This window comes from Lepus europaeus, chromosome 1, assembly GCF_033115175.1.
Source record: "Lepus europaeus isolate LE1 chromosome 1, mLepTim1.pri, whole genome shotgun sequence".
Taxonomy (NCBI): domain Eukaryota; kingdom Metazoa; phylum Chordata; class Mammalia; order Lagomorpha; family Leporidae; genus Lepus; species Lepus europaeus.
In genome coordinates this window covers 145,020,991-145,040,495 of record NC_084827.1, presented here as the reverse complement: position 1 = coordinate 145,040,495, position 19,505 = coordinate 145,020,991, and the positions used below count along the sequence as shown (strand labels likewise).

Here is a 19,505-nt window from a genome sequence, read left to right as displayed (position 1 = left end):
AGGCATCATAATACCTGATTTAAAGCATACTATAAAGCTATAGTAATTAAAACATGTGGTACTGGCATAAAAACCAGCACTTAGATCAATGGTATAGAATAGAAAGCCCAGAAATGAATTCATATACATAGAGACAACTGATTTTTGACAAAATTATCCAGAACATACACTGGATGGTCCCTTTAATAAATGGTATTTGCAAAACTGGATGCATAGATGTAGAAGAATTAAATTAGATCCCTATTTTCACCATATACAAAAATCAACTCAAGGTAGATCAATAAATTTAAGATCTGATCCTATGAAATTGCTAGAAGAAAATGTATGGGGAACACTTTAAGACATTGGTGTAGGTGATGCCTTCTTGGATAAGATCCCCAAAGCACAAGCAATAAAAGCAAAACTTGAGAAATGGCATTATATCAAACTCACAAGCTTCTGAACAACAAAGGAAAAAAATCAGTAGACTGAAGAGACATCTGACAAATGGGAGGAAATATTTGCAAACTACTTACCTGACAGAGAATTCATATCCAGAATATATCAGCAACTCTTAAAAACTAAACAACAAGAAAAAAAATTAACCAATCCAGTTAAGAAATTGACAAAGGATCTGAATAGAAGTTCTCAAAAGAAGAAATACAAATGGCCAACAAATAAGTTCCTTAAAATAATCAGTACCTCTAGCCACCAGGGAAATGTAAATCAAAACCATCAGAAAAATGTAAATCAAAACCAACCACAATGAGATACCGCCTCACCTCTGTCGGAATAGCTATCTCCAGAAGAGAGAGAGCAATAAATGTTGGCGAGGATGTGGACACACTGTTGGTAGGAATGTAAATTAATGCAGCCACTGTGGACAACAGTATGGGGATTTCTTTAAAAACTAGAAACAGCCTTGCCATACGATCCAGCAATCTCATTACTGGATATATACCCAAAAGACACGAACTCATCATATCAAAGACAGCACTGGTCATCCTAGCCAAGATATGGAATCAACCAAGGTGTCTGTATCAGATGAATGGATAAAGATATATATGGATACATACATATATATATATATACACATATACAATGATATACAAAATTATGTATATGATTATACAAAAGATAAATATGAATATCTATCAATGGAATATTATTCAGCTATAAAAAGAATTATATTCTATCATTCACAGCGTAGTGGTTGGAACTGGAGGACATCATGTTGACTGAAATAAGCCAGAGATGAAAGACAAATACCCTCCTCCTGGGCTGGGTCCCCGGTCTCTCGTCCCCTCGCAGAGCCGCTCCTGCCACTGCTGCCGCCGCCACCTCCTCATTCATCCTGGTGCACCACAGACGGCACAGGCACCACGATGTCCAACTGAGTGGTCTGCCGGGAAGCCAGTCACGCCGGGAGCTGGTACACAGCCTCAGGGCCGCAGCTGAACGCCTGGCTAGAAGGGTGGCTTTCACAAGTACAGTCTACAAAAAGACCTGCTAGAGCCATTATTGCACCCCATGCAGCACATATGTACTGTGGGTCTTGTGCTGCCCATGCTTACAAACAAGTAGATCCATCTAGAACCCGGAGAATTTTCATCCTCAGACCTTCTCATCACGTGACCCTCTCTCGATACACACTTTCCAGTGTGCATATATATAGGGCACTTCTGTATGACCTTCATATTGACCAAAAGACTTACGGAGAACTGTGGAAGACAGGAATGTGTGAACGCGTGTCTCTGCAAACAGACGAAGATGAACACAGTGTTGAAATGCATTTGCCTTATACAGCTAAAGCCGTGGAAAGCCATAAGGATAGTTTACCATTATTCCTGTGCTGGTTGGAGCTCTGAGTGAATCAAAAGAACAGGAATTCGGAAAACTCTTCAGTAAATATCTAGCAGATCCTAGTAACCTCTTTGTGGTTTCTTCTGATTTCTGCCATTGGGGTCAGAGGTTCAGTTACAGTTAACTATGATGAATCCCAAGGGGAGATTTATAGATCCATTGAACAGCTAAATGAAATGGGTATGAGTATTATAGAGCAATTAGACCCTGTATCTTTTAGCAATTACTTAAAGAAATGCCATAATGCTCTATGTGGAAGACATCCCATAGGGGTGTAATCAAATGCTATTACAGAGCTCCGGAAGAATGGAATGAATATGAGCTTTTCCTTTTTGAATTATGCCCAGTGAAGCCAGTGAAGAAACTGGAATATAGTTCAGTGAGTAATGCAGCTGGAGCCCTCACAGGCCACTGAAGCTCTGAACCCTCAGGGATGCTACCTGTACACACTCGTCATCTGTCTGCAGGCCCAGCCTAGCCTGTACCAAGATACCGGTCCTGGTGGGCGGGGGGGGGGGGGGGGGGGATTCTGAAACCTCAGACTAATAGAACTTTCTTCTCTTCTTTTCTAGGAGGTAGTCCTTCCTTAATTTCAATTCATTAAAAAAATTGCTTTATAGTTTAGGGCGGTGGAAGGAAGGCTGGCATCAAAATATTTTGATGAAAAAAGATGACAATGGAAAGGCCCAGTTGTGGCAGAGTTTTTTGAAAGTAACTTGTAAAGCATTTACCATATCCTAAACTTGCACTCTTTGCAGACTTGTGCAATCTATTCCACTTTCAGAATAGTTTTGCAAATTATAAACACCCTTTTTAATAAAGAAATTGCATTTAGAAATGATCTGTATTAGAATATAATAAATCTCCAATTATAGTCAATTACTACCCGTGTTGTACAGCAAATACTTTCTATTTTAGTTGCTAATAAAGGGCTACACAACTCAAAATGGTCTGATTTAAACTTATTGCTCTGTGGTATACATGAAATACTGTTTTTTAGTGATTCCATCAGAATTTTTGTTAAAAATGGTAAACCTCAGCTCTTACATAAAAATATAACTGGATATACTTTTAAAAAAAGAAGAAAGACAAATACCTCAGGTTGTCCCTTGTATGTGGGAGCTAAAATTAAAAAAAAAAAAAGAAAGGAACGAAAGAAGGAAGGCAGGAAGGAAAGAAGGGAGGGAGGGAGGAGGGAGGGAGAAAGATACATACCCAGATTCCTGCCCCAAACCTGCCATTGTGTAACCATAGCCAAACATTCCTCTGGGATTTAGGAAAACCCCGGGCATTGGATGAGAGCAGAGATCAGCAACCTGTGGCTCACTGCCATGGTCTGTTTAAACTAACTGCCCCCACAACTTGCAAACTCTCATGAACAATGCAAGCAGATCTTAGACACGTGTTTTGTGCCAAGGCTAGCTTCCTTCAGGCCAGTAGTAACACAGTTACAGAGTCAGCAATCGCCTGCCTTGTCCTGGGTGCTGAGGTCTGTCTCTGAAGCTGAAGCTCCTAGCGGAAGTCCTAGCTAGGGAACCTCAGCAGCCTGAAACACTTCTCAGCTCATTTAGAATCATTCCCAGAATCCCTCCATATGCTAGCCCAAGGCCAGTTTCAGTCTCTTCACACACACACAATAGTCTGTAGAGCAATATCAAAAACACTGTCCCTGGGGCCAGCATCGTGGTGCAGTAGGTTAATCCTCCACCTGCGGCACCGGCATCCTATATGGGTGCTGGTTCTAGTCCTGGCTGCTCCTCTTCCAATCCAGCTCTCTGCTGTGGCCTGAGAAAGCAGTAGAAGATGGCCCAAGTCCTTGGGCCCCTGCACCCACGGGGGAGACCAGGAAGAAGCTCCTGGCTCCTGGCTTCAGATTGGCACAGCTCTGGCCGTTGTGGCCATCTGGGGAGTGAACCAGCACATGGAAGACCTTTCTCTCTGTCTCTCCCTCTCACTGTCTGTAATTCCACTTCTCAAATAAATAAATAAAATCCTTTAAAAAAAAAAAAAAGGACACCATCCTCGTTGACAAATGATGCTTCTGTTGTGTTCATTCAGTTGAAAGCAATAAATCAATTTTATCTCGCAAAAGAAAAAAAAAAGAACTGTTAAGAGTTTGAAGAGATAAATATTTTTACCTTGATTGGAAATTACAGTGTGTACATGTCCCAAATTATCATATAATGCCTCGTTGACATGTACAACTTTTTATATGTGTAAAAATTTTAAATAATTAAAAATAACTGATGTGATTCTATCTCTAATAGGACCCTAAGATATACACAGGCTTACTCATGCCTACTATTTCATTGTAGAACTTGTACAATTTATTTAGCCCTTCTTCTGTTTAAGGAAATATTGGTAGTTTCCGATTTGGGGCTATTATATATTGTTCAGTAGTAAGCATGTGTTTTTTTATGTAACTATTTCGGAAGAGGAAATGTCTAAGTAAACTGTTCTGTGATAGGATTGTGCAGTTAAATCTTTGAAAGTTATTGTGAGGCCAACGCTGCAGCTCACTAGGCTAATCCTCCACCTGCAGCACCGGCACCCTGGGTTCTAGTCCCAGTTGGGGCACCAGATTCTGTCCCGGTTGCTCCTCTTCCAGTCCAGCTCTCTGCTATGGCCCAGGAGTGCAGTGGAGGATGGCCCAAGTGCATGGGAGACGAGGAGGAAGCACCTGGCTCCTGGCTTTGGATCGGCGCAGCACCGGCCGTAGCAGCCATTGCGGGGTGAACCAATGGCAAAGGAAGACCTTTCTCTCTTTCTCTCTCTCTCTCACTAACTCTGCCTGTCAAAAAAAAAAAAAGAAAGAAAGAAAGAAAGAAAGAAAAAGAAAGTTATTGTGAAAGTACTCTTCCTCATATAAAGTGGCAGCTCCAGTTTATATGTCCAACAACAGCAAACAAACATGCCTTCCCAACCCTAACTGCATGTTTCAAGTCCATGTCATCAAATTCGTCCATCTTTTCCTTTATGATATCTGGCTTTTATTTATTGCTTACAGAAATTTTCCCTGGTTCTTTATTTCCTACATTTTCTTCTCATACCTTTGTAATTTTGCTTTCACATTTTTATCTTTAAGCCATGTGGAATTTTTCTGAATTTGTCCAGGGTCTGATGCAGACATCTAACCTTTTCTTTCTTGCAGACAGGCTTAATTGTTCTAACACCTTTTTTAGCCCTCTTTTCTTAATTATTTTGGTATACCACTTTTGTCAAAACCTACCTAAAACCATATTATAATTTCTTGGACGGGAGGGATGTGACTTCCAACCAGAAGTTCCCTACCTATGTACCTGACACATAGCAGAGCTCAGTACGTGTTGGTTGGTGGTATGATTGATAGGAATCTAAATGAGGATTAGCACATTTTTAGTGAAGTTAAGCAGCAAGTATCAGAACTTAGAATAAAAAATGTCTACTCCCAAGTCCATGAATGGATGTTTGGGGTATGTGTTTATAGGTTTTTTTTTTTTTAATGTAGATTTATTTATTTACTCGAAAGGCAGAATTAGAGTGAAAGAGAGACAGGGACAGAGATGGGTTGTGGGGAGACCTTCCACCTGCTGATTTACTCCCCAAATGGCCACAGCAGCCAGGGCTGTGCCAGGTTGAAGTCAGGAGCCCAGAACTTCTGGGTTTCCTACATAGGTGGCTGGGGCCTGGGCACTTGGGCCATCTTCTGTTGCCTTCCCCAGCCATTAGCAGGGAGCTGAATTGGAAGTGGAGCAAATGGGACATGAACTGGTGCTCATATTGGATGCTGGTGTCACAGGTGGCAGCTTAACCCACTGCACCACAGCACCAGTCCTTAGGATTCTGTTTTACTAAACAATCTCTTTGTGCAAAACTGTCTTAGGTTGGAGTGTAGGAAACAAGGGTAGAATGTCACACTGTTTCTGCCCTTATGAGGTGTGCGATCCCTGCATGCCTGTTTGTTAGCATTTGTGGGAGGTCAGGGACACATACTTATATAAGAATAAAGTATCTCTTGGGGCCGGAGCTGTGGCGCAGTGGGTTAATCTTCCGCCTGTGGTGCCATCATCTCATACGGGCTCCAGTTCGAGTCCCGGCTGCTCCACTTCCAGTCCAGCTCTCTGCTGTGACCTGGGAAAGCAGTGGAGGATGGCCCAAGTCTTTGAGCCCCTGCACCCACATGGGAGACTGGGAAGAAGCATCTGGCTCCTAGCTTCAGATCAGTGCAGCTCCGGCCATTGCAGCCAACTGGGGAGTGAACCAATGGACGGAAGACCTTTTTCTCTGTCTCTCCCTCTCACTGTCTCTAACTCTACTTGTCAAATAAATAAATAAAATATTTTTAAAAAAAAGAATAAAGTATCTTGGGGCTTGCGCTGTGGCACAGTAGGTTAATCCTTTGCCTGCAGCACTGGCATCCCATATGGGCACCAGCTCTAGTTCTAGTCCTGGCTGCTCTTCTTCCAATCCAGCTGGGACCAGCACTGTGGTGTAGCAGGTAAAGCTGCCATCTGTAGTGTCAGCATCCCATATGGGCGACGGTTCAAATCCTAGCTGTTCCACTTGTGATCCAGCTCTCTGCTATGGCTTGGGAAATCAGTAAAAGGTGGCCCAGTTTTGGGGGCTGCTGTACCTACATGGGAGACCTGGAAGATGCTCCTGACTCCTGGCTTCAGATTGGCACAGCTCTGGCCATTGTGGCCATTTGGGTAGTAAACTAGCAGTTAGAAGACCTCTCTCTCTCTCTCTCTCTCTCTCTCTCTCTCTCTCTGTCCCTCTGCCTCTCCGTAAATTCTGCCTTTCAAATAAGTAAATAAATTTTTTGAAAAATAAAGTATCGTTTATGGCGTCAGTAATCTCCCTAGGCTCTAGTCATGAGTTGCCAAGGCTATGAAAGCCTTTAGAGTTCGCCGACTTTGATCTTATTCTGATAGGGTCATAGTCAAAGTGGAAGTTCTCTCCTCCCTTCGGAGAAAGGTACCTCCATCTTTGATGGCCCCATTCTTTCCACTGGGATCTCACTCGCAGAGATCTTTCATTTAGGTCTTCTTCTTTTTTTTCTTTTCCATGGTGTCTTGGCTTTCCATGCCTATAATACTCTCATGGGCTCTTCAGCCAGATCCGAATGCCTTAAGGGCTGATTCTGAGGCCATAAACAAGAGTGTCAAATTGTTAAGTCAGCAACAGGAGTCACTGTGTACTTACATCTCATGTGGGATCTGTCCTTAATGTGTTGTCTAATGTGAAGTGATGCTATAACTAGTACTGAAACAGTATTTTTACACTTTGTGTTTCTGTGTGGGTGCAAACTGATGAAATCTTTACTAATTATATACAGAATCGATCTTCCGTATATAAAGATAATTGGAAATGAAAAAAAAAACCTGGTGTTAAATTGGAAATGGCATAGAAAATTAATTAATTAAAAAAAATCATGTAGGATCTCTGTCTTTAATGTGCTGTACATTGTGATTTAATGCTATAACTAGTACTCCAACAGTATTTTTTCACTTTGTGTTGCTATGTGGGGGCAAACTGTTGAAATCTTTATTTAATATATACTAAACTGATCTTCTGTATATAAAGAGAATTGAAAATGAATCTTGATGTGAATGGAATGGGAGAGGGAGTGGGAAAGGGGAGGGTTGCGGGTGGGAGGAAAGTTATGGGAGGGGGGATGCCATTGTAATCCATAAGCTGTACTTTGGAAATTTATATTCATTAAATAAAAGTTTAATTTAAAAAATAGGAAAGCTGGGTATAGCTTATAGATTGTGAGAAACTTATCATACTAGTATAAGTGGTTAACAACAGGTAAAGATGGGTGTGGGATATATGAGAACTCTTTGTACTGCTTCACAGATTTTGCTTTGTAAATTTAAAGCTAAAATTAAAAAGCTTAAGAAAACTAAAAAATAAATAAATAAATAAAGTATCAAGAGAGAAACACAAAAATGGAAGAGGGTAGAGAAAAGCAACACAAGGACTCCTCCCCTTGCTGAATATTAAGATGGAGGAAGGGGGCACAAACAAAAGAACATAAGTGGCCCAATGAATGCTGGAAAAGGCAAGGAAGGGGGTTGTTTCCTGGAGCGTCTGGACAGGAAGGCAGCTCCGCTGATGTCTTTGCTTCAGCAGATGGAGAGTTCCAGATCCACTGAGGTGAAGCTGCTTGGTCATGGTCACACAACAAGTGAGATTCCAGAGAGTCACAGAACCTCAGTTTGAAGGAATTTAAAGGCAGAGTTAGACAATGAGAGAGACAGAGAGGAAAGTCTTCCTTCCGTTGGTTCACCCCCCAAATGGCTGCTACGGCTGACGTGCTGTTCCAATCCGAAGCCAGGAGCCAGGTGCTTCCTCCTGGTCTCCCATGTGGGTGCAGGGCCCAAGCACTTGGGCCATCCTCCACTGCCTTCCCGGGCCACAGCAGAGAGCTGGACTGGAAGAGGAGCAACCAGGAAAGAATCCGGCGCCCCAACTGGGACTAGAACCCGGGGTGTCAGCGCCGTAGTCGGAGGATTAGCCAAGTGAGCCGCGGCACTGGCTGATGATACCTATTTTTAACTGGAGTGAGCTGATATCTCATTGTGGTTTTGCTTTGCATTTCAGTCATAATTAATGATGCTGAGCATTTTTTTATAAACCATATGGCTCTGTACAATATCTGATTAAGTCTATTGCACATTTTTTTCTGGGATTACTTGTGTTTTGTTGCTATTGAGTTGCCTGAGCTCTATATACAGCTATAGACTGCATATTAAGCCCTTGTTAGATTTATCATTTTGAGTGTTTTGCTTTGAACAGGATTTGCCTGCCCAACTAATGATAATGTTTGAGATATGGATTGATGACATTTATAGGTAGAGGATTGATCCAATTATGATATTTAAAGGTGAGGACTTTGGGAAGTAATTCGGTAAGATTAAGGTGGTAGGGAGGAGCTCCATGACTGATTCAATCGTGGTAGTTCCAAAAGGAGGGAATTCCTCCATGTTTCTGTTCCTGGATTGCCATGTGATTCCCCCACTGCATGTGTTCTATCCACTTCTTTTATTAGATACCAGACTAATGGGGACATTGGATCTTGGACCATGAACCACCAAAACCATGAGCTGAAATAAGCTTTTTTTTCCTTCCTATGTAGGTCCTCTCAGTTAATATTGATAGTGACTATCAAGCTAATACAGCTTTGTAAATATGTCTCTCTTCTTACATGTGGTCTTTCCACTCTGTTAATGTTTCTTATGCTGTGAAGAACTTTTTTTTTTAGGTTGATGTAATCAAGTTGACAATTTTTACTTTAATTGCTTTACTTTTGAGATCCTATCAAAATCATTGCCCACTCTTAACTTACAAGGCCTAAAGCCCAACAGATTATTATCAAGCCCCTTCTATCAGGTTCTATTTGCCTCTCAATCAGAAAACTTAATTGTAGCTTAGACAGCACCTTTCTTAGCTCCTCTAATAATGACTCTGTCCTTTGTTCTAGACCCTGTCTAGTGCACTTGGGCCTCATTCCTTCGTAATCATAACCTCTACTCTACCTCCAATGGCTCTACTCCCAACCTGTGTGTACTGATGGTCCTCTTCCCCACTTAATGCTGTATAATTGTTCAAACCTGGTAAATGCCACTCTTAGGATCATTGGTTACTATCCTCACTCTGTCTTTTATGACCTTGTCTAAATATGATCAGAGTCGGCGAACTTGGAAGGCTTCCATAGCCTTGGCAACTCATGACGAGAGCCTAGGGTGGTTACTGGTGCCATAAACTAGAGTGTCAATTAGTTGGGTCAACAACAGGAGTCACTGTGCACTTGCTCCTCATGTGGGATCTCTGTCCTTAACGTGCTGTACATTGTGATTTAATGCTATAACTAGTACTCCAATAGTATGTTTCACTTTGTGTTTCTATGTGGGTGCAAACTGTTGAAATATTTACTTAATATATACTAAATTGATCTTCTGTATATAAAGAGAATTGAAAATGAATCTTGATGTGAATGGAAGAGGAGAGGGAGCGGGAGAGGAGAGGGTTGTGGGTGGAAGGGAAGTTATGGGAGGGGGAAGCCATTGTAATCCATAAACTGTACTTTGGAAATTTATATTCATTAAATAAAAGTTAAAAAAAATCATTGCCTATTCCAGTAGCCTGAAGCATTTCCTCTATGATTTCTTCTAGCAGTTTCATGCCTTACATTTAAATCTTTAAATTCATTTTATTTTTGTACATGTCAATATCCAAATTTCCTAGCCACATCCATTGAAAAGAATCTCCTTTCTTTGAAATGCACTCTTACAAACATTGCTGAAGGTCATTGGCTGTATATTCATGGGTTTACTTCTGGATGCTATTCTGTTCCATTGGCCTGAGTGCCATTTTTATGCCAATATTATGCTGTTTTAATGATCACAGTTTTGTAGTGTGTTTTGAAGACTGGCAATGTAACATTTCCTCCTCTGTTCCTTTTGCTCAGGATTGTTTTGCCAAGTCAGGTTTTTTATGGCTTCATGCAAATTTTAGGATTGGCTTTCTTAGTTCTGTTAATTAGTATCGCTGGTATTTCAATAGGCATTGCAATGAATCTGAAGATGACCTTGTATAATATGGACATTTTAACAATATTGTTTCTTCCAATCAATAAACATAGATGTCTTTTCATCAATTATTTCATCAATTTCTTACAATTTTCATTGTGGAGACATTTCACATCTTTGGTTAAATTTATTATGAGGTACTTTATGTTTTGATAGATATTATAAGTGAGATTGCTCTTTTGATTTCTTTTTCAGATAATCTATTGGTATATAGAAACTATTACTTTTTAATGCTAGTTTTACATTCTGCAACTTTGATGAATTTGCTTATTCTAACATTCTAGGTAGAGTCTTTGGGATTTCTATATGTAAGAGGTCATCTGCAAGCAGTCATAATTTGACTTTCTCTTCCAACATGAATATATTTTATTTCTTTCTCTTGCTTGATTGTTAGGATTTATAGTATTATGTTGAATAAAGTTGATAAGAGGGAAAAAAAAGTATCTCTGACAGGATATGCAAAATATTGGAAACAGTCACTACCTCTGTGGAAGGAACAGAAGACTTGGGCGACAGTGTGAAATTTATTCTGCGCCCCTATTTGTAATGTGTGACTTGTTTCACCACCTGCTCAGATTACATTTGCAAATAAATAAGATGGGAATTTTTTAAAATATGAGGGTACTTTAAAAAGTTTGTGGAAAATAGTATTAAAAGATACATTTGAAAAAGAGATAACTTTATTTTGGTGCAAAAACACTTGATAATCCAAGGCCTCGGTTTTTCGTTCCACCCATTTTTCCATGAACTATCTGAAGACCCTGCATATGTTTACAATGAAATAAGAGCTAGGAGGGTGCTAAGTTCTGAAGCCCAACTCTGTGGCTCCCAAATTGGAGGGATGGTGCTGTAATGGGCCAGGTGTGCTCTTGTTCCAGGACCTTGTACATCTAAGGGAATGCAGCTGGTGGGTGGGTTGAGCAGGGAGCCCCCTGGAAAGGCCTTGAGCTGCTCCACCTGGGTCTGGGCAGCCTGGGTGACCACAGCAAGCAAGTGGTTGAGATCCAGAACGCGTTCAGCTCCTTGCGTGCATTCTCTTCCTGCCCTTGACGTACAGCCATTGTCCTTCCTGGAAATTACCTCCTACTGAAGACAACAAGTAATGAAAGTAATGCAGGCCCCAGACCCAAGGAGTTGGCGCCAGGAGCCTGGGGAGGCTGGGCTGTCCCTCTGCTTACTGGCAGAATGAGTCATCTTTCTCTTCCAGTGGACCTGCCTATATTTATACTTTGTCATACTCAGCAGCCTAAACCACGCCCATTTCTACAGACCAGAACTGTTGATAAGGTTGGATTGTCCTTGATGTTTCCCAGTGGCAACCAAAGTACATGGACCACGGCCCCCACTTCCAGGACTAGGGCTGGGATGCAAATTACCCTGTGTAAAACTGCCCTCTGTCCCTCAGGCAATGTTGTCCTAAGAGGAAGCAAGGTAGTGCAGACAAGGACTGGCACCTGGACTTGCAGCTCCGCCGAACAGAGTGGTGGTCTCGTTTCTCCCACTTTTCTTGCCATGCAGCCTTAGTTTCTCTAAGAGTTGACTTTCTGATCTATAGAATGGGAATACTAGCACTGCTCTGTCACACAGTCATCATTTTCAGCAGCAGCAGGTGGCTAGACCCAAGGGCTGGAGTTGAACCTTTGGTAGCAGCAAAAAGTACCAGGCAAAACTGGTTCACTGTCCCCTGATAGTGTGGCTGGAGTGGGGATCCAAGAGAGCATGGGTGGGAGGTGAAAACTTATTCTAACACACACACAGATACCCCAGCCCTGATAGAAGGATCTTCTTGCAGGTTCTAAGGATCTTTGGGAAGGTTTTTCAAAGGGCGAATGGCAGACTGACAGGAGCTAAGTGCTGAGTTTCCACTGTGGTTCTGGTAGTGGAGTGACGTCAGCAGCAGTGGAAGCGGAATGAGCACCGACGACCAGGAAGACTGGACCTGCAGCAGAAGCCCTGGACTTTCACTTGAGTTGTTAGAGAAACAAGTTTGAGACCTTGAGAGGCCAGAGGAGGGAGTTTCCCAGCTGCAGGCTTGCTTCCTGTTCCAGACTAAGTGTCAGGGTGGCTGTTTTGCAACGGGAATCACTCAGGGCAATAAAAAGTGAATCAACTTGCAATACTTACTGCGTTCCCAGCACAGAAACAACCACCACCAAAATAAAGATAGGAACCAGTTTGGAGAAACACTCTGCCTCCAAGCAAGCTGGTGAAACGATACACACCCAGCTTGGCCAGATAGTCCACCACACCACAAGCCGAGAACTCATCCACCGCGGTGGTCAAAGTGTTTAATCAGCTTCAACAAGCGAAAAGGCTCAAGAAGAAAAGAATACCCAAGATACCCAACAACTCAGTGCTCATTTCAAAGAATAAAACATGATCAGTGTGCTTGTGTATCTTCCCTGGTGCATTCTCCTCCCTCCCTCTCCAACGCCTAACCCAATATGAACCCTCTCATAGAATATGAATTCATAAGCAATGAATAAGATTCTTATATGTGTTTTTAATCATATCATAGTGTGTATTTCCTTTATTTGCTCAGCATCCTGTTCCTGATACATGTTGTGTCCAAACTACATGTAATGGGTGACATTTACAATATATAGATCAGCAGAGATTCTCAACAAAACACCAGTAAATTGAGTCCAAAACCACATCAAAAAGATCATACATCACATTCAAGTGGGATTTATCCCAGAAATGCAAGGGTGGTTGAACATTGGCATATCAATAAATGTCATAAATCACTTCAATAAAATGAAGAACAAAAACCATCTGATCATCTCATGAGAGCCAGAGAAGGCATTTGATGAGATTCAATACCCATTGATGATTTAAACAACAAAAACCTCCACAGATTAGGTCTAGAAGGAGCATTCATCAATATTATCAAGTCTATATATGACAAACCAATAGCCAATATCATACTGAATTGGGAAAAGCCGAAAGCTTTTCCCCTCAGATTTGGAATGAGACAAGGATGTCCACTTTTGCCACTTTTATTGAATATAATACTAGAAGTTTAGTGAGAGCAATTGGGGAGGAGAAAAATAAAGGGCATTAAAATAGGAAAAGATTGTTTACAGATGACATGATATTGTACATGGGAAAATCTAAACACTCCACCAAAAACCTGCTAGAATTGATAAACCAATTCAGTAAAGTTGCAGGATACAAAATCAACATACAAAAAGCAGTATTTTGTAAGAGAAATCAAGAAGGAAATCCCACTCATAATAGCCATCAAAAAATCAAATATTTAAGAATATTTAATCCAAAAATTTAATCACAGAAGTGAAAGATCTCTACAATGAAAATTATCAAACATTGATGAAAGAAATCATCAAGGACACAAAAAATTGAAATATATTCCTTACTCATGGATCAGAAGAACCAATATTGTTAAAATTTCTGTGCTACCTAAAGCAATCTACAAATTCAATATAATCCCTATCAAAATACCAAAGACATTTTTTACAGAGCTAGAAAAAAGTGTTCCTGAACAAGAAAAATCAAGCTGGAGGCATCACAATACCTGATTTCAAAGCATACTACAAAGCAATGGTAATTAAAACATCATGGTACTGGCATAAAAACTGGTACTTCTATCAATCATCTCTCATCAGAGAAGAGAGCCCAGAAATTAACTCTCACCCCTGTCAAAAAGGCTAAAATCCAAAACACAGAGAATAACTAACACTGACAAGATTGTGGACAAAAGGGAACAGTTATACACTGTTGGTGGGAATGTAAATTAGTGCAGCCACTGTGGAAATCAGTGTGGAGATTTCATAAAAAACTAGAAGTAGACTTGCCACATGATCCAGCAATCCCACTACTGGGTATATTCCCAAAGACTTAAACACAATGTATCAAAGAGACACCTGCACCGCCATGTACCAGCACTGTTCACAGTAGCCAAAATTTGCAATCAACCAGGGCATCCATCATCAGATGATTGGACAAAGAAAATGTGGTGTATATATACACAATGGAATATTATTCAGCTATAAAAAAGAATGAAATCCTATGATTTGCTGCAAAATGGATGCAACTGCAGAACATTAAGTTGAGTGAAACAAGCTGGACCCAGAAAGACAAATATCACATGTGCTTTCTTACATTTGGGAACTAAAATTTAAAAAATAAAATAAGTAGGGGCAGGCGCTGTGGCGCAGTGGGTTAAAGCCCCAGCATCCCATAAAGGCACCGGTTCTAGTCCCAGCCACTTCACTTCTGATCCAGCTCTCTGCTATGGCCTGGGAAAGCAGTACAAGATGGCCCAAGTCCTTGGGCCCCTGCATTCACATGGGAGACCGGGAAGAAGCTCTGGCTCCTGGCTTCAGATCAGCTCAGCTCTGGCCAATGCAGCCTTTTGGGGAGTAAACCAGCAGATGGAAGACTTTTCTCTCTGTCTCTCCCTCTCTTTGTCTGTAACTCTGCCTTTCAAATAAATAAATAAGCTATTTTTAAAAGAATATTGTACTACTACAGTTTTAATGACCTGTGATTGCTTTAGAATTTACTGTATACGGGTGAAATTGTCATTTTCCCACTCAATTATTGTTTATAGCTGTTGTCTATATTCCCACTAAACTAGGGTCTTTTTGTTTTTTTAAGTAAATTTTAGTATCAAATTGTCAATTTCTACAACAAGTCTTGTTGGAATTTTGGCTGAGATTGTGTAAAAATTAAAGAGTAATTAAGGAATAAAATTTTATCAATACTGCATGTTCTCTAATCCTTAACAAAGTAGCTTTCCCTATTTATTTTGCTACTTCTTAATTTCTGTTAGTAATATTATGTGTATAGGTTTTACACAGATTTCTGTAAATGTATCCTTAAGTATTTTAATACTTTCTTGATTACATTATAAATGATATTTGTGTTCCAATTTCCATTTTTTTGCTTATACAGAAATGCAATAGATTTTTGAATATTAATTTTGAATAGTGATTTTGCTAAATGCTCTTAACTCTAGTTGATACTTTGTAGACTTATGTTTATATATGTATGTACATACACACTCCTTAGTTTTTTTATATTAAAACAACCATATAATTTACAAATAGAAACAATTTTCTTCATCTTTCTAATTTTATTGTTTTCATCTTATCCCACTTACTAGGACCCCAGTAAAATATTGAATAAGGGGCTGGTGCTTTAGTATAGTAGGGGAAGCCTCTACTGCAGTGCCAGCATCCCATATGGGTGTTGGTTTGAGTCCAGCTGTTCCTCTTCAGATGCAGCTCTCTGCTAATGGCCTGGAGAAACAGTAGAAAACAGCCCAAGTGCTAGGGCCCCTACACCCATATGGGAGACCCGAAAGAGGATCCTGGCTCCTGGCCTCATATCGGCCCAGCTCCAGCTGTTATGGTCATTTGTGGAGAGAACCAGTGGATGGAAGATCTCTGTGTCTCTCCCTCTGTTTGTCTTTAATTCTGCCTCTCAAATAAGTAAATCTTTTTTAAAAAACATTTTGAATAGAAGTGGTGAGAGCATTTTTACCTTGTGCCTGATATTATATGAGAAATGTTCTTCATTAATCTTTAATATATTATCAATAGATATTTCCTAGGTCTTAACTAGTTTGAGGAAATATACTTCTATTCCTGAGTTGCTGATAGTTTGCATAACATAAGAATGTTCAGTTTTATCAAATGTGTGTTTTTCAACTATTGGGATAATGATAAAATCTTTTTCTTTACTTTGTTAATGTGATGAATTTTGGTAATTGGTTTTTGAATTTTGAACTGATCTTACATTCTTGGAAAACTCCAGCTACTTTTAGTACTTTATTAGTTATTGTACTTACGCACAGCTGAGTTTGATTTGCTAAAATTTTGTTAAGGATTTTTGCACTATGTTCATGAGAGATATTTGTTTGAAAAAAAAATTTTTCCTGTATTGCTATGCCAGCCTTAAAAATTCATTTAAAAACTTAAAAAAATAAAATGTAGATAATCCAGCAAAACAAAAAAATAAAAAGAATATATAGAAGATCTAGAATAATGGTAATTCCATATGGTTCAAATTAGAAAAACCAATTCAGTTTGTTTCACTGGAGAATTTCTTCAGGTGACTATACGATAATCTATCTAATACTGCTTCCTCTTTTTCTTTCTTTTTAATAAACAATAGCTCTAAAAACTCTCCCCTCATCTCTTGGTGGTACATGCAGTTTCTTTTGAGACATAGATCCAAAAAGGAAAGTGCTAGAACATATACCCTGTGCAAATCTCCAACCTCAGATGAATATTGCAAGTTCTTCAAAGTAATTGAGTGCAAATTGCTCTCAAAGGTAATTGTGCCAATTTACACTTCTCCAGGCAGCATAGTAGGATGCTTTTTGCATTCTATTCTCCACTCCTACTTGGCACTGACAGATTTTTGTTAATGTTATCAATCTTATGGGTATAAAATGAAATCTCATTGTGGGTTGACTTTAGTAAGTATCTGCTTCCAGAGGAGATTGGTCATGTTTTCATGTATCTACTGCTCAATTGCATCTTCTTTTAGCTACTGGTCATTTTGGGGCCCATCTAATAGGATTGGATAGATATATGTTTAGATAGACAGATGACAGATAGAAAGATAGACGATAAATAAGTAGGTAGGTAGATAGATACATAGACAGATAGATAAATGATAGATTTTCTCCTTGTAAACAAGGGCGTCTTTGAAAAGTTCATGGAAAATGCATACTATCTATGCTATGAAAAACTATGCTTGGGTTCCAATTATTTGAACTAAAATAAACTTGTAATTTTTAAGGTGTATTTATTTTTATCTATTTGAAAAGCAAATATATGTATATATGAGAGATAAGATATATGTGTCATATATATATTATATATATATAAGAGATTGATCTTCCATCCACTAGTTTACTCCCCAAATGCCTGCAACAGCCAGAGCTAGACCAGGTTAAAGTCAGAAGCCAAGAATTCAGCTCAGGTCTCCCTCTTGTGTGGCAGGAACCAACCATAATCTGCTGCTTCCCAGAGTGCAAATTAGCTGGAAGCTAGAATGGAATCAGAGGTGCAACTCAAACCAGGCACTCCTACAAGGGATGCTGGTATCCTGGGTGGCATCTTAACCCACTGTACCACACCACTAGCCCCCTGAACCATTTGAAGTCCCCATAGGAATCTCTCTGCCGTATACACACATGCGTGCGTGCCTGTGTCTGTGTGCCAGGTTGCTGTGTGATGTGACGGATGCAGTTCCCCAGATTGGGGCTCATCCTCCAGTGTTTGAATGTTTCTGATGTACTAAAATTGTCAAGAAGAGAAAGTATCTCTGCCTAAATGAATTCACAAATGACAGTGCATAGTGGGTCATTAAAGGGAAAGTGGACGTTTTCAGGAAATAGCTCAACCTTTTAGGTTGAGATCATAGAAAATTCTTCTACATGATTCTGAACCTGAGGATGTACACTGATCTGACTTGGAGGTGTTCGCATCCATATGCACACATTAGGGCTTCAGGTAATGAAAGAAGCTGATCTCCACTTAGTATTTTTATCTCTACAAGAGACAGGAACCTGCATTGGAAATTAATGTATTCATTGCCTGCCCACATTAACTGCATCTGTACATATGGCTTGTGGACTTCCAACTTGACACCTGCTCCAGGCCTGAGAATAGGTCCCAGTGGGAAGAGGAGATGGGAGGGGGGCGGGCAAGGAGGCTGCCGTGGGCATTATTCACGCTGCGTGCAGGCGCCCCCCCCCACGGCCCCGTCCACTCATCCCCTGAGCCCCTGGGAATTTTGCTTCCAAAACTAAGCTCACACCTTGTATGATGGGACCTGCGAGATACTTACCAGGCAGAGGAGATATCACGATCACGATGGGATATGTGAGGCTCTGCCCATAGAAAGTGCTTGGAAATTAATCCCCAACGTGGAACAGCTCTCAGCCAAGGGCAGAGGGGTCGGGGAGCTTGAACGAGCAGTGCTCTGGCCTCTACGTCAGAGGCGCTCTTACCCTCAAGAGAGCTCCTGCCTGGCCAGCTGCGGCCACGGCCACGGCCATGCATCTCCTCCAATTGTGAGTACCTCCCTTGCACAAGAATTCCTCCTCCTCAAGGGAGTGAGCACCGGGGAGGTGGCAGGGATGGGAGTGAGGGTGCTTCTCTTGTTTTAAGACTAAAGAAGCTCCGGTATGTTTTGTAGCCAAGGGGGAGGACTTGGTTAGGACTTGCCAATGACTCAGAACGCAGCCAGTCAGTGGGCCTGGGGATGGGGACAGACATCACTTCCGCTGCCTCCCCTTGGTGAAAGAGACCATCCAAGGGAAGCGAGGAGAGCTGCCGCCGGCGGGGGCCCAAAGCACTCTTTGAGGTGTGAGGGCGCAGAGCTGTGCGTGTGTCGCCAGCCACCTGCGGCAAAGCCAGCGGATGCAGACGTTCAGACTCAACTCGGATCCCGACGTCTGAGAGGCCTGAGGGAAAGAGCAGGGTGTTGACAGCCGGTGCAAGAGTGAGTTGGGTGAGGACACACAGACGCTAGGCCAGGCCAAGGAGGTTGAGGGGCAATGTTGACCCTGGAAAGACGGGAGCTGGCTGGGCACTGCAGGCTGTTGGAGGGGCGCCCCTGCAGGAAGTGAGACAGGATAGGAGGAGGACCCGGTCAGGGAGCAGCAGGCTGCAAGTGGAGACTGGGGTGGAAGGGCAGATCTCTGGCATGACCAAGGATTCTGGATGCACGTCTGGGGCTTGAGGAGGGTAAGCCCGCGTAGAGGGAGACAGGGCAGGACAGGGACAAACGCAGAGCGAACGCGTGGGGCGAAGGGTGGGACTTTTCAGATGAGGAATCAGGACCCGGCAGCGTCCATTCTAAGAGCACCCCTTGCGCTCCCACTTTTATTTAGGGGTGCCAACAATTCCATAAGCCAACAGGCAGTCGGCAAGGTTATACAGCAACTTAAGGATCTGGGAAAAGGAATTCGGTCTGGAGGTCTAAGATAGGGATCGGAGCTGTGTTGTAGATTTTCAGAGACAGGCCCATTTAGGTGCTCATGCAAATTTACAAATTCCTGGAAACACCCCAGGTACCAATTAACGCCCATTAGCCCCCTGCTGC

At 41.4% G+C, this 19,505-nt stretch overlaps 1 pseudogene; it reads left to right on the top strand.

Annotated features, from left to right (window-relative positions):
* Positions 1-1,355: 1,355 nt before the first annotated feature.
* On the top strand, positions 1,356-2,257 carry LOC133767139 (protein MEMO1-like; annotated as a pseudogene).
* Positions 2,258-19,505: the final 17,248 nt, after the last annotated feature.